The sequence below is a fragment of the Ambystoma mexicanum genome, chromosome 5q (assembly GCF_040938575.1).
Source record: "Ambystoma mexicanum isolate Mex_15411 chromosome 5q, UKY_AmexF1_1, whole genome shotgun sequence".
Taxonomy (NCBI): domain Eukaryota; kingdom Metazoa; phylum Chordata; class Amphibia; order Caudata; family Ambystomatidae; genus Ambystoma; species Ambystoma mexicanum.
Window position 1 is genome coordinate 699,365,803 of NC_090933.1, and position 15,155 is coordinate 699,380,957.

Genomic DNA, 15,155 nt, shown 5'->3' on the forward strand with positions numbered 1-15,155 from the left:
CCCAGGATGGGTCGGTTTCCCTTGTAGCGGGGACTTACAAAGTCAGGGGAGTGAGGGACCCCATTTGTGGGACTACCTCCTTGACTCCCTGTCTGTGACTGGCCCGAGGGCCTTCTGGGCTTGGAATTATTCTGTGCAGAGAAGTTTTTAGGCCCCCCATCTCCAAATCCAAAATGGGGGCAACCTTTACCTCTGCCACCTTAGCAGCAGCAGGGGTGCTGGTCGGTTTGTTGTTTTTCAGAGCATTACTTTTATTTTCAATGGGCTTCTGCACCTCATAGATTCGGGTGGCCTGTTCAATGACCCAGTCTAGTGACCTTTTCTCATGAAAATCTCTCACTAGCTGGGTCATGATGTATTTGGGCAAGTCGTGGAAAAACGTATTTACTAACTCTTTACTGTCCGTGCGCACCCTTTTGGTGGTCTGCTCAAAAGCACGCTTCAACTCCTGCACAAATTCTTGTGGGGCCTTATCCTCCCCACATTGCAAATTGTAGGCTGCCTTGCGAGCCTCTTGGGGATTTCGGTGAACAGAAAAGTGTTTCAAGAGGCCGCCCGATATGTGGACCATCTTGAATGATTCTGATCCTCCAGCCCCGCAAAGAAACAGGAGTATTCTGGGGAGAATATCCATTTTACGTACTGAATACAGCTACTGATGTCTTTCAAATGGAAAGTCTCCATCATTTGCTCAAAGAGCTCCAAGTGTTCCCAAACAGAATACTTGGAGTTCTTAAGGAGTGATGACGCTCCTTATTGCTTTGATCTGTTTTCAGGGGTCCTTAAGCAAGGCCCTTTTTGCCTTATTGGCCTTCTTGGTTCGGGTAACCCTAGTCCATTCATCCTCTGACTCAGAGGCACTGCTCCCAGAGGTTTTACTGGATTCAGAGGTCTTCCAGGTTTTACTGGATTCTGCGAGCCTGGGAATGGCTGGCAGAATGTGGGGACCTGGTCTCCTGTGCCCTGTGACGCTCAGGGGAGTCTTCAGATTCCTCCTTGCTGGCCGGATTTGATGGGTACCGCCCCACTGACCTAACTGGGCAGAGGTTTTCAGAATGCCCTTAGATGGCCTGCTCTCCCGGGGTTCCCCACTAAATTGCACTGTACTTGGGTGTCCATACCCGGATGCCCAGACCCGGATGCCCGCCCATCCATTCCTGGGGGGTACTGGCCTATGAGCTCCATGTGTGCCAGGTGACCTGGGGGTGGCAGAGTTCAGGGACTGGGAGAGATGGAGGCCTCCGGTGCTAGGGCTCCTGAGGTTATGCTCAGGTTTTTGCCTTTCCCAGCGAACCTCATCTCTATCAGCCCCTGCTCCCTGTTGCCCTGCCAGAGCCTGTGCTTTCAGTTCCTCAATCAAGGCCTTACTAGACTCTATCAGTCTCTCTTGCATGGCTACCTGTTTCTGGAGCCTATCATTGTGCTGGCATAGAGCTTCATTCTCTCTCTGTGCTTCTTGGTTAGTCTTGGAGTACTGGTCCAGCCTTTGCCGCAGGAGGGTTACCCCCTGAGTCCCATCCCTACTGGCCTGCTCCTTTCTTGCCAGAGCATCTTCCACCCTCCTGGTATGCTCTAACAAGTTCTGATGCTCTTTTTGGTGGTCCCACAGTCCCTAAGGGCCAGGTGATTTTCTTCCATTTTCTTTTTTAAGTGGCAGACTTCCTGGCCTAAGGTATCCCTTTCCTGAGTAAGAGCCTGCATCTGTGCCGCCAGGTCGTCCCTCTGCCTTTGAAGGGCACCAGCTTTCCGGTGCTCTTCATCAAACTCTGCCTGGGTATCCGATTCTTTCAAAATCAATTTATTGCTCTCTGCCTTCTCCCTATCTAGGTGACTTTGCAGGGTGACTACCTGCTCTGCGCATGCCCTGCTGAAGTCCAGTTGTTGCTCCAGCTTTTTCTGGCTCTGCAGTAGGGAGTCCAAAGCTTCTTGGTACTCCTTCTGCAAGGCCAGAAATCTGGTATCCTGGTCTGCCTTTTCCAGTTGCAAGGTATCCATAATGATATGATATGATATGATATGGTATTTGTAACGCGCCTATACACAAGTGTTTCAAGGCGCGACGAGGCAGGGAGGGAGGGAAACAAGGGGAAGACAGACAAACGATCCTACTAGGCCAGGTGTCATTCAGATCGCGCAAGTGCAGAGGTAAGGGGAAAAGGAGAAAGTGCAGGGGGAGGAGGTGGGGGAGAAAGTGCAGTACAAGGTAAGTAGCGTAAAAAAAAAAAAAATAATAATAAATAAAAAGGGCCAGCTGGTGGCAAGTGCGAGGTAAGTGCAGAGCAAGTGCTGGGAAGGGGGCTGTAGGGATACAGTGACAGTCCCACAGTGCAGGGGGAGCCAGGGAGGCAGTGCAGGTGGAGAGTGGCTGGGCCCTGGACCGAGGTCGCTGAGAGTGGCCCAGATGCAGGTTTAGTGCAGAATTCAGTGGGGAGTTAAGCAGGTTTAGCAGGGGAGAGGGAGAGAGAAGGCAGAAGCGAAGAGGAAGGTTTTGAGGTGCTTCCGGAACCGGAGATGGTTCTCCTCAAGTTTCAGGGAGGCAGGAAGGCTGTTCCAGAGGGAGGCCCCTGCTGCGGAGAGAGATCTACCCCCAGCTCGTTGCTTCGAGAAGCGGCTGACCATGAGGGAGTTGGAGACGGATGAGCGAAGGGCTCGTGAAGGAAGATATTTAGGAAGAGAGAGTTGAAGGTATTTAGGCCCCAGGCCCCAGAAGGCCTTGTGGACAATGCAGAGGGTTTTGAACTTAATCCTCGCAGCCACTGGGAGCCAATGAAGAGATTTCAGTCCTGGAGAGATACGGTCCCTGGGCTTGAGGCCAAGGACAAGTCTCGCAGTTCTGTTCTGGATAAGTTGCAGAGGGCGGAGAGTGGAGGCAGGCAGATTAAGATAGAGGCTGTTACAGTAGTCCAGCCTTGAGAGAACCAGGGCTCGGGAGACAGTGAGCTTCTGGGGGAAGGAGAGGAAGGGAAGAATACCTCTGAGGAGGTGCAGCTGGTAGTGTGACTTCTTAGAGACGTCAGATATATGAGGAGAGAAGGAGAGTGTGGAGTCGAAGATGACCCCGAGGTTTTTAGCCTTGCAGGTAGGGGCAGGAAGGGGGCCAAGGGAGGCCGGCCAGAGAGCTGCAGGGAAGGAGGGAGTGGGTGTGCCGATGAGTAGAATCTCAGTCTTACTGGCGTTAAGGCAGAGGTCATTGGCGGCACACCATTCCTGGATAGCAGACAGACAGTCGGAGATGAGGGAAGGAGAGGAGGAGGCCGAGGGTAGTCTGAAAATGAGCTGGGTATCGTCCGCATAGCACTGGAAGTAGGGGCAGAGAGCGGCGATGCGGTGGGCAAGGAGTGCCAGATACTGGTTGAAAAGCCAGGGAGAGAGGTTGGATCCCTGGGGGACACCACAGGTGGAGAAAAAGATGTCAGAGAGGAAGGAGCCCATTTGGACCTGGGAGGGTCGACCGGAAAGGAAAGAGGTCAGCCATGCCAGAGCCTGACCAGTGATACCCAGGTTATCACGGAGACGGTTGAGCAGGATGGCATGGTTGACAGTGTCAAAGGCAGAGGAGAGATCGAGCAGAATGAGAACACAGGGAGTGTTGGAATCAAGGTTCAGGAGCAGGTCCTCACGGATGTTCAGGAGAGCAGTTTCCGTGCTTCTGGCCGCTCTGAAGCCGGATTGATGGTCATGAAGATTACCAACAGATTCAGCATGGAGGTTAAGCTGGGAGATGGCCAGTTTCTCCAGGAGCTTGCCCAGGAAGGGAGTAATGGAGATTGGGCGATAGTTGGCCGGGCAGGAGGGGTCGGAAGAGGGTTTCTTGAGGAGGGGGTGCACAAGGGAGTGCTTGAGGGGGGATGGGAAGACTCCAGAGGCGAATGAGTGGTTGCAAAAGTCAGCCAGGGCAGGAGCCAGGGAGTCGATGTGGTCCTTGATGGTTTTGGAGGAACAGGGGTGAACCTGTTTAGACGAGGCTTTCATAGATCGGACTTGTCTGGAAACCTCATCAGCAGAAAAAGGTGGAAAAGCAGAGAAGGAGGGCGGAGGGGCGGCTGCAAGAGAGCAAGAGGAAGAGCCGGGAAGAGAGGGAGGGAGGAGAGAGGAGGAGAGCGAGGACAGGATGTCCTGAGTTTTTGAGATGAAGTGCGAGGCCAGTGCAGTGCAGAGGGCCTGGGAGGGGACAGGAGAGGTAGAGACTGCAGCAGGGTTGGCCAGCTCCTTGCAGATTTTAAAGAGTTCGGCCGAGTTGTTAGATGCCTCAGAGATGCGGGCTTGGATAAGGGCTCTCTTCTTGGTGAGAACGGAGAGCCGGTATTGCCTTTGGAGCAGGCGGCAGGCCAGTTTGTCAGAGGATGAACATGAAGCACGCCATTTCCTCTCTGCCACCCTGCACTTGCGTTTTAGGGTGACGAGATCCGAGTCATACCAGGAGTTACATTTGGCTTTGGGCTTCAGGCGGATTCTCATGACGAGGGCAAGGATATCGAGAGTATCAGATATAGCGGAATAGAGCATGGAGAGGGCTGTGTCAGGGTGGGAGTCAGCTGAGGGGGGAGGAGGGGGCGAGAAGGTAGCAGCGAAAGCCTCAACTGACACGCGCTTCATGGGTCGGATGACCGAGAAGGTGGGTGGCAGTGAAGAGGGTGGCTTTGCCTGTGGGGTAGGGAGGGAGAGGTGGGAGGATAGGAGAAAGTGATCGCTCCAGGAGAGAGGAGTGGAGAGAGGGAGGGAGAGGGGAAGGTCAGAAGAGATCAGAGCATCAAGAGTGTGCCCTGCAGAGTGAGTAGGCCCAGACGGGAGAATAGAGAGTGAGAGAGAGTTGCAGAGTTCGCGAAAGAGACCAGTGGGGGGACAGGAGGCATCGAGGTGGATGTTGAAGTCACCGAGAAAGAGGAGTTGGGTGGTTGAGGACAGGAGTGAGGAGGAGAGGTCAGCCCACTCAGAGAGGAAGGAGGAAATTTGACCAGGTGGCCGATAGATAGTAGCCACGGTAAGGGAATGGCTAGGAGAGAGAGAGAGTCGGCAGACAAGACATTCAAAAGAGGAGTAGGTCTGCGTAGGAGTGACAGTGGCAGGAATCCACTCAGGGAAGATAAGGGCAACACCACCCCCTGAACGGTTGGGCCTGGGCACGGAGAGGATCTTGTAGCCGTCAGGTAGGAGTGTGTCGAAGCTGGTGGCAGAGCTGGCAGTGAACCATGTCTCAGTGAGACCGAGGACGTCGAGGTCCAGTTCCTCAAGAAGGCGACAGATATCAGAGGAGTGCTTGATGGCAGAGCGAGAATTTAGAGTGGCAATGTGGAGAAGGTTGCCACCCTTGAAAAACTTCTGGGGAGGGGTACAGATCAGAGGTACGCCCTGCGGAGGTAATCTCTTTTATTTTAATGATATACTGTCTACTGCCATTTTCTGATTCCTGGCTCCTGTGCAGCCTCTGCTCAGAAGAGTCCAGGTCAGATTGGGCCTTCTCTAATGCCATCAGTTGCCTATTTGCCAGATCTTGGCCTTCAGCACATTTGTCCTGTATGGCTCCCATATATAAGTATAAATATGCCGCTATCCTGACAATCTTGTCGTGCTCATCTTTGGCCTTAGGGGCCATGTATAGTTCACTCAGGGCCACGTGTAAGGGGCCCTGATATCACCAGTTATCTAACCCAGTTGCAGTGACCTGTTGTGTGATTGCCTGCAACCACACATTCTGGTCCTGTTCAGCCTAGTCACTTCTCACAAATAGCTTATGTAAGAGGTGCTCTCTCGCTATCTTCATGTCTACCAGTGTCGTCATTCTGGAAATTGATTTCCTTCCTGACCTACAGAATTTTGGTTTTTATTTTGCAAAACAGACCATTTCCTGATAGTGTTCCCTTTTGAGGGGTGCTTTTACAGCGTAACACAGCGTGGCGATCCAACATGATTTATGTATCCTATCAGTTAGCACACTGTATTAAGCTGCACAAGTGGTAGTTCTAATCCAGAATCCCTGGCTACCAGCCCCCACTCTGTAAGTGACTTCAATCCAACAATCCAACTAAGTCAATGCCTAGTCTGGGATGCCCAATGGAAGCCCTTATTAACATATTTTTATGTCAAATTCGTTGAATCTGGATAATGAACCCTTATATAACGCCCCTCTCTTTGAATCCCGCTGACCTCACTGAGCCAAGAAGTAGGTTTGTTTTGCAAATTAAAAGATGTATTTGAAGAATTAAACAATATATATATATATATATATATATATATATATATATATCACACTTTTATGAACAAAATAATATCTGATAGTACACTTATGAATATAATAGTGATCAACAATGGGTAATATTACAATAGCACACTCTTTTTAATCAATGAGGAGTTGGTATAGAAAGGATAAGGTAGCAGAGAAAACTTTGTATGGTTTCAAGGAGATGCAAAGTGGGAAATAATGCAACACAGAAATAAACTTGATATGATTTCAGCAATGGATGAGAAATATGCTAAATGCTTTTTAACTCACTAAAAGAGATTCAGGGTAGGTGATAGTTACTATAGATTAGTTCAGGTCAACACTAGCAATGATTAATGAATGATTATCAGATTGAAAAGGAAATTCAGCAGTTGCAAGCAAAAGAAAGCAATTTTGACAGGTGGTGAAATGGAGCTAATTTTTCAATTTGCTGCACTTTTTCCGCGTGCGTATATCGTGATTACAGAAAAACTATAAGGAGTAGGAATGTCTTTTTAGGTTTGTTGGACAGCTTAGGTTCTTAGCTTTAAAATGACAGTTAAATCTCGCTTTTCAAAAGATACAGACGTTTTTGTGGAGGTAGATTTTTAGAATGACCGATGGCGCTTTTACAGGTTTGAAATCACAGAATGGACACACGATTTCTATGCAGTTCTGGTCAGGTTGAAATGGTTTAAATAAGATTATTTTAAACTAAGAGATTGGTTCTGTACAGTTCTAGGCTGGATACTCACTCCTAGTTTTGGACTGGAAGGGAAATGGGCCTCGTCACCGATCTGGTCAGATTTGGACTTCACTCGCCACCGGACGGTCTCAGGCCCTCTAGGTTCTGCTCACAGCATGCTCTCTGGTCTGCTATCGGCACTGCACAGCGGTCTGGTCTGGGTCTGACGGGTCCTGGATACATCTCTGCTTTCTGGGTCTGGATCTGGTTCTGGCACAGGGTACAAGCCAGAAGCAAAACAGCTCGCCCGGCTTTTGAATAGTTTAGTTAGGTTGCTAGATTCTGAGGCCTGCTGAGAAGAGTCCACCTTGTGGATTAGGCTTCTGCTTCTCCAAGGTTCTAGAGTTTGGGATTTAGAGTTTTGGTTCTGGAGTCTGTCTGGAATCTGGAGCCTCAGGAGTCTGGAGTCTTTGTCTGGATATGGTTGGGCAGAGTGCTGCGCAGGAACCGATGAGTAGTGGAAAAATGAGTGGTTCTTTTTATGTGTTTCCAAAGGCGGTGTGGAGGCTGACTTTCTATGCCCAACCCTCTGAGGATCCTGATAGGTTAAAGGATTCACTGTCCTCTGACTGGAGAAAGGAGTAGTGAGTCAGAATGAGTCAGAGTGATGCTATGTTTATGGCTTGGCTGAAGTCCCTCCCCTTTGCTTTTACTTAGAAAAACAATTTTTCATAACCATACATGTTTCCCTGATACACAAGTTGTTGAGAATACATGTACATATCACAGATTAATTAAGACAGGTCTCTGTTCAACCCTGCTCTTTCTAAGAGCTTGGGTTTAGAAATGACAACTTATTAGAGATTTTAATGGGTTTCGCAATATTGGTTTTGCACCAAATCTTACACGGAGGTACACACCTTCTCTACGCATATTACTGTAAGTTTTCAATTTCCTAGTATAAACACAGTGTCTACAATATTAATAAATACGTGGCTTGGCCTCAGAACATCCCACGGCGTCCAACTTAGTCTTGAACTGTGAGTGAAGGTGTCCTTTTTATAGTCTCAAAATTGTACATTTCTATCAGCTGGTTACAATTAGTTATCAGTATTCTTATAAAACATATATTTGCCTTCAATTCAGTAAGACCCATTGGTTTGTCCCCGCCCCTAGAAGCTTGGCTTGACTCAGAGGTCACATGTCTTGTTTTTCCTAGAGCAGTGTTGACAGTTACGCCCAAAATCAGCATATTCTATTCAATTGAAAAAGTCTATTGTCTTGTTTTTCCTGCCAGCAGAGCATCAGTCCAGGGTGCCACTCTCCATCTGATTAACAGGACCATGCGATCTCCTGTGCTGTTGCTGTGACGACTAGGTGTGAAGGCTTCCCAGGGACAGAAAGCCTTTTGAAGTCTTAGCTACATCAAGTTACTGTTCTGATTAATTGCAATAGAGTTCCTTGTGAAAAAAATATAACATTATAAACTGAAAATAAGCAACATATCTTTAATCAAGTCTTTTTCCACATTACATCAATGTGTGGCACTCTATATGGCATTTTGATAGACTTCTCTGCGTTGGCTTATTTAGCTTCTGCAAGACAGCTCTCCTGTCAGGATTAGGAATCGCCAGCACCTGTCAGTGGCGAGCACCGGTATTGCACCCATTTTTGACAGTTGTCTTTAAATAAAATGTCTTATGATTCTTGCTGACATTGTACTGATGTGGATTCTTGCAGTAGAGTAATGTAGAACACCCAACAAGAAGTTGTATCCTTTTGGTGGTTTTGTGAGCCATGATTTTAGCAATTTTGTCGATCAAGAAAATCAATTCTCAAACAGCTCTGGGTTGCTTTTGGCAATCAGTATTGCTATTTCCAAGTGGTTTCAGGCTACTGTGTGTGTAGCCCAATGGTGGCTTTAGGCAGCAACCTCCTGTGCTCACTAAGATATGCAAAAGTGGATGGCAGCCTATCTGTCAAATTTTTTTTCTGCGCATTTTTGGATGGTTTTTGGCGAGCAGCATGCTTTCCGGCGGCCACTATGATGTTTCCGCTGCCAGTAATGCACAGTTCTGTTGTAGGACTTGGATGAGTGGGTTAAAACATCCCACTATGGGTGACTTGACTCTCTGTATCAGTCCTAGTTCTGACAGAATGCGGACAGTGCTTTTCGCCTGTATATCTTGAGGGTCATTGAAACCCAAATTAAAGTCCTCTAGTATTAGGACTGCTGATGTACTTTTTAGGTTGTCTGACAGGATAGTGGAAATGTCGTCCTCGAAGGACCCAATTGGGCCTGGAGGTCTATATATAAGATGGATAGTGAGTGTTTGTGAGTTGGCTGTGGGCACTTTTACTGTTAAAGTTTCACATGATGTAGGAAGTGAGGACGGGGCTACTCTCATGGACAGGCTTGTTTCAGCGATAAAGGCCACGCCGCCTCCTTGCGCCTTGCATCTGTCTGCTCTCAGGATGGTGTATCCGTCTGGGACTGCTAACATGATAGCAGGGTCTGATGCCTTGTGTAGCCAGGATTCAGGAATGGCGAGAAAGTCATACTTTCTAGCTAGAATCAGGTCAGAGATCTTTGTGGGATGCGCGACTAAAGATCTGGCATTTATTAATGCTCCTTTAAGATCTGAAATGGAGGTGGTGTTAGTACCAGACCTGTCATCCCAACTGAGGGTTGAGTGGTGGCATCATGGTACGGTTTTGTTTGGTTGGGTGATTTTTTGAGTGATTTATACGTCATTCGGGAAGGTGCCTGGTCTGGGATTTGATTGTTTTTAAAATGGATATTGGAAAGTAGTGATTTTTTAATTTCACAGGCGTGGCTGGTGACTGATCTGGAAAGAGGTTCAAAAAGTTTGTCTAGTCTAGACCGGAGCCTTATGTTCCTGAAGGCTGTGTCATTGTGCCTAGTAGGGTACGTTGGTAATTGGGAAGAGTTGAGATTGTACGATGGCTCGGTCAGAAGGGCGGGTGGACAGTTGATAGTCATAGTAGGGTTAGTTATACATGATAGGTCAGACATATGTATATTTGGGATTGTCATCAGAGTGGCTATGAATCCTAGATTGAGTAGGATACCAAAGGTGAATAAGTTAAGGGCAATGGTAGGTATATCGCTACATATTGTTGGTTCACGGGGATAGCATTAAATTAGATAACATATGATAGTATAACGCTGGGCAACGCAGTGCTGGCGACGACCCTGGATCATCGAATTTAGGCTCATGTTAGTGCCTAGCGTAATCTACAGTGTCAAGGAAGCAGGAAATACTGTACAGTTAGTACGTAATATCAGCTGGGTAGAGTGGCATTTATTATCAATGCAGGCTAGGTAGAGCGATCCGTGGTGGCATACATGCAGTGACAGGTAAGATGAATAGACTACAAAGAGAGCACTATTAGGATGTACAAATCAGAGGCAATGCACAGTATGGCAGCATAATAATGAGGCAATCATTGGTAGTGAAACATCAGACATGTAGAATACGTTATACAGAAAAAGGACAAAGCTAGCAAGTGGCTGGAAGAGGTAGATGGGTACAGTGCACAAGTGTTTCGCTAATAATGCATTCCAGTTTCAAATGGCTAGGAATATACAATTTACGCATACTAGCTCAAGGAGAGTCGGCGGAATCGGCGGTAATACAAACATTGCCAGTTGATTAGGAGGTAGCAATTAGTATACAAGTTGTAAAAGGCTACCAGGAGTGTGGACCAGGAGTGTGCAGAGACAAGATAGAATGAATACAATCTTAGCAGGTGACAACATTTGGTCGGGCAACAACTAGTTCACAGCTTGAAGCCAGCTGCTTGTAGTGCACAGACACAAGGAAGCGATAATCTACAATTAGATGATGATGATGGAGTAATTGGCTGGCCAAGCATTGTTAGCAAATGATGCTAGCTGGATTACTTGTTTAAAGTGCAGCAGCAATTTGTAGCTCGAACTTTGCCTTTAATGGTGCAGAAGAGGCAACGTTTGAATCTGCCAATAAATGTTATTGTCGGGTGGCGAGTGGCTTTCTTACCGTAAGCTGAGCTTGAAGGAGTTCTGTAGGCGTGATTTGCGTGATTTGCTGCACAAGAAATGTCTCCGGTACAGGGGGGTGCGGAAGTGTTTCGATGCTGGTATGTGGTAGTCCGAGTAAGTGGGCCTTTGGCTCTGTAGGCTCTAACAGCCTCAAACAGGAAACAGCCTTGTGCAGCTGGCCTTAGGCAGTGGCCGGCTGTCACCTGCCGGTGATGCTGTTTCTGTTACAAATCTCATCACAGCCTATTCGCGGCTGATAATGTTGCTTAGCAACACCTAACAATGCGTGAGGGCGTCATTTTAGATTGCCTTACCGTGCCGGTATACGGGCCGTGGATGAAATGGGCAATTCCTACTATATTCAAGGCACATGTAGATGGATGGTGGCCCCTGCTCAGGTGCTTACCCCAAGGAGGAGCGGAGGTGTTGGAGACGAGTGTCGCACTTCTCCTGGAATCAACGGCAGGGCTGCAGGGGGATCCTGCCCTTCCTTGCTGTTGCTGTTGCTGCTGCTGCTTCAGCTGATGAGTGGACACTGACTCAAACAGAAAGCGGCATTGTGCAGCTGGCCTTAGCCAGTGGCAGGCTGTAGCCTGCCAGTGATGCCGTTCCTGTTACAAATCTCGTTGCAGTCTATTTATGGCTGATAATGTTGCTTAGCAACACCTAACAATGCGTGAAGGCGCCATTTTAGATTGCGGTACCGTGCCGGTATACAGGCCGTGGATGAAATGGGCAATTGCTATTATATTCAAGGAACATGTAGATGGATGGTGGGCCCTGCTCAGGTGCTTACCCCATGGAGGAGCGGAGGTGTTGGAGATGGGCATCACGCTTCTCCTAGAACTGACGGCAGTGCTGCAGGGGGGCTCCTGACCTTCCTTGCTGCTGCTGCTTCAGCTGATGAGTGGACACAGGCTCAAGACGTTGAGATCCGAAGTAGGACTAGTATTGGCACTCATCTTTTTATTCAGGAGGACAGTCCTTTTAGGGAGCCCCTGCATAGCCCCAGCTCAGCTGCAATATTTGGAAACTGCCGGGGCTGCGCCCTGACTATCCCCCGCCTATTTAAATCTCATTGTGTGTGATGTCCCTCATCTCTCTGCACACCTGCAGTATGTTGCCTATTCCAACACACACAGACACTCCTCTTCCCTACACAGACACAGGTGCTCACACACACACACACTAGTGTGTGACAGCAGCACATGCTTCCTCCCAATTACATAGTCACAGAGCAGTGCATCAGACGCCTCCTGACGCCCACTCAAGGCATCCGCTGAGAAAGGTACACCAGGCCCCAGCACACAAAACAACAGTCTGTCGAATGCAACCTTCTTCCCCACATACAAATGAACACTGCATGGTTTTTCCCAGCACTCCTAACACACCAGTGCAAATGAACCCCCGACTCTCATGCACAATTCAAAAACCTCCGATGAGCTGGTCAAAGCAACCAGTTGTACCTAACTTTTGCATTGCTGCTGAAGGAATTCGCAGTGCAAAAAGTCCTGTTGAGAATAGCTGTGCAAACATGCATCAAGTGGTGCTGTACACATTACTGTGTAGAAAGGCTACACAACCCAAATCTAGACACCAGAAGCCTTGCTGGGAGGGGCACAGGGGACTATAGCCCCAGGTCTTTTGGTTGTAGTCCAGGATAGAAGCTAAGGTGCTACAACCAAAAGGCTAGCTAGCCCCCAGTCCCAACCGTCCTGACATTAGAGTAGCCGCAGATCTTTTCCAGACCTAGCAACACCCCTGCTAGAGAATGCCAGTTACGCTGCCTAAACAAAATATGTTTTGATACTTTAGCAAGTGTCTAAAGTTTCACACTCTCGCACAAGTGTAAGAAAATATATCTCTGTGACAGATTGCAAGAACCGGATCAGAATCTGGATGTGAAGAGGGGTAAACCGTAAGCTGACAGTGATGCTTGGACACAAAACATCTGATCATTGTAGTATAATTCCTTGTAAAGTGCACGATCATAATAACAGCTCCTGAGAATTCACTGCATAACAACCAATGAAGACATTTTCCGGAGCAATCCTTAAAAATGGAGCGCACATATCTGCAAAGAAATTACCCATCTCCATTACTAGACCAAGCTATTAAAAAGGCAAATAAAATACCAATATCTACAACACTTAAATCTTCAAAGCATTCAAAAGTTCAAAAGGTCTTCTTTGTGTTTTAACGTTCCTAGTAATTTGGCAGTAAACACGCTTAATGAATACCAAATTCGATTACCGTTACCGATACTTGGTCCCACGGATTTACCACAGATTTACAATTGGTGGTAATTCCCCAGGTTGTTGAGTCTTTAGGATTGTATGGGATTTTTTGTGGCTTTACCACCAGTGGATTCACTGTGCGGTAAATCCAGCGATTTCTGTCAGTAATGTAGCAGATTTACCTCCAGAAACAAAGCTGGCGTTAAATCCACCAGTTTACCTCAAAATGTATAAATTGGCGATGCAGAAACTGGCATTCATTATTTTTTTGCCAACAAATGTGGTGGTCATGGAATTACCACCACCTTTTCCCTGCACAGCTGAACTTGTACTGAAGAACACAGTCTTTAGAATACAGCGGTAGCCTAATGAAGAGTTATTACTAACCAGGGAGCATGTCCCTCTGGGACTTTAAATAGTATATCAAAGATGCTCATTCCACTTACTATTCAAACCATTTTGATATCAATTTATTGAGTGGGACGGATAAACCCTTTTTAGTGCCATCGATTAGTACACTAACAGGGTAATTCATAGAATTTCGCAGAAAAGTGTCGCAAGCGGCTGGCGCAGAGTGTCCGCGTGCGATTGTCTGCGCCAGGCACGTGCGCTAAAACCGATTTCCGCGCACAGCGTATTCATGGATTTTAGGCTCCCAAACCAGCCGTGGCGCAGAGTATCGCAGCGACCCTGCAGCAGCGCCAGTAACGCCCCCAAGAACGCCCTCGCGCAAGGAAAAGCCATCAAAATCGCTAAATCATCGCAAAGGGCTGCGCTAACCCTGGACCAGTTTACAGGGCTGCCAAACAAGGAACGCAAAGCGGGTAACGTGCATATCAGGGGTACGCGTGAAGTTATACACGCGATTAGCCAGGGTGCCAGGGTACGTTTATTTCAGGGGTGCGCGGTAAGTTCAACACGCGATAGTCCAGGGAACGTGTATTACAGGGGTACGCGGGAAGTTCAACACGCGATAGTCCAGGGAACGTGAATTACAGGGGTACGCGGGAAGTTCAACACGCGATTGTCCAGGGAACTTGTATTACAGGGGTACGCGGGAAGTTCAACACGCGATAGTCCAGGGAACGTGAATTACAGGGGTACGCGGGAAGTTCAACACGCGATTGTCCAGGGAACGTGTATTACAGGGGTATGCGTGAAGTTCAACACGCGATTGTCCAGGGAACGTGTATTACAGGGGTACGCGAGAAGTCTTACATGCGATTAGCCAGGGCACGTGTAATACAGGGGTACACGGGAATTATCACACGCGATTTGGCAGGGTACGTGAATTACAGGGGTGCGTGGGAATTATCACACGCCAATTTGCTGGGTACGTGTATTACAGGGGTGCGTGGGAATTATCACACGCGATTAGGCTGGGTGGGTCCTCACAGGTGTTCCCTGTACACCCTCCACGGCCCCTGCAGGCAGCCCACAAAACAGGGGACTACTCTGCACACCTGCTCATGTCCCCCTGCACCCCCACCCCCCAGCCACCAGGGGCACCCACCACCAGGCCCCCACCCATGTCTCCTACCACCCCCACCCCCCAGCAGTGCAGGGGCAGCCTCCACCAGGCCCCCACTCATGCCCGACTCATGTCTCCCACCACCCCCACCCCCCAGCACTGTGGGGCACCTGCCAGCAGGCCCCAACCCATGTCACCCACCACCCCCACCCCCCAGCAGTGCAGGGGCATCCTCCACCAGGCCCTCACTCATGTCCCATATCACCCCCACCCCCCCGCCACCAGGGGCACCCTCCACCAGGCCCCCACTCATGTCTCCCAGCGTGCTACGTGTATTTCAGGGGTGCGCGGGAAGTCCCACTCGCGAATAGCCTGGGCGCGTGTATTTCAGGGGTGCGCGGGAAGTTCCACTCGCGAATAGCCTGGGCGCATGTATTTCAGGGGTGCGCGGGAAGTTCCACACGCGAATAGCCTGGGCGCATGCATTTCAGGGGTGCGCGGGAAGTTTTACACGCGAC

The 15,155-nt window shown here is 48.7% G+C and overlaps 1 long non-coding RNA gene across 1 annotated transcript in view; it reads right to left on the reverse strand.

The window, feature by feature from the left end:
- Positions 1 to 11,088, reverse strand: part of LOC138498627 (uncharacterized) — a 174,884-nt gene extending 163,796 nt beyond the window's left edge. The window contains exon 1 of the long non-coding RNA XR_011278791.1: positions 10,928 to 11,088. This is a non-coding gene — a long non-coding RNA (uncharacterized lncRNA). The remainder of the gene's footprint in view (positions 1 to 10,927) is intronic.
- Positions 11,089 to 15,155: the final 4,067 nt, after the last annotated feature.